The following is a 524-nucleotide window of genomic DNA, read 5'->3' on the forward strand; positions in this document are numbered from 1 at the left end:
AAGAGAGCCAAAATCTGAGAAGTTAGAGCTGGTGCACACTGACGTGTGGGGATCCGCTCATGTTGCATCGCTGGTAGGTTCATACTACTATGTGATCTGTATCGATGACTCCACAAGAAATGTGTGGGTTTACTTCATGAAGAACAAGCATGAAGTGTTTTCGGTTTTTAAAATATGGAAAGCCATGGTTGAGATTGAGACGAATCTCAAGTTGAAGTGTTTAAGGTCTGATAATGGTGGAAAGTACATCAGCGACGAGTTCAAGAAATATTGCGCTGATAATGAGATCAAGATGGAGAAGACTATTCCTGGAACGCCTCAACAGAATGGAATGGCGGAAAGGATGAACCGAACCTTGAATGAGCGTGCAAGGAGCATGAGATTGCACTGTGGATTGCGAAAGACGTTTTGGGCAGATGCAATTAATATTGTAGCCTTCTTAATAAACAGAGGACCGTCTGTACCGTTGGGATTTAAGATCCCTGAAGAAGTTTGGAGCGGAAAGAAAGTAAACCTTTCTTATC

This window comes from Brassica oleracea, chromosome C9 (genome assembly GCF_000695525.1).
Source record: "Brassica oleracea var. oleracea cultivar TO1000 chromosome C9, BOL, whole genome shotgun sequence".
Taxonomy (NCBI): Eukaryota; Viridiplantae; Streptophyta; class Magnoliopsida; order Brassicales; family Brassicaceae; genus Brassica; species Brassica oleracea.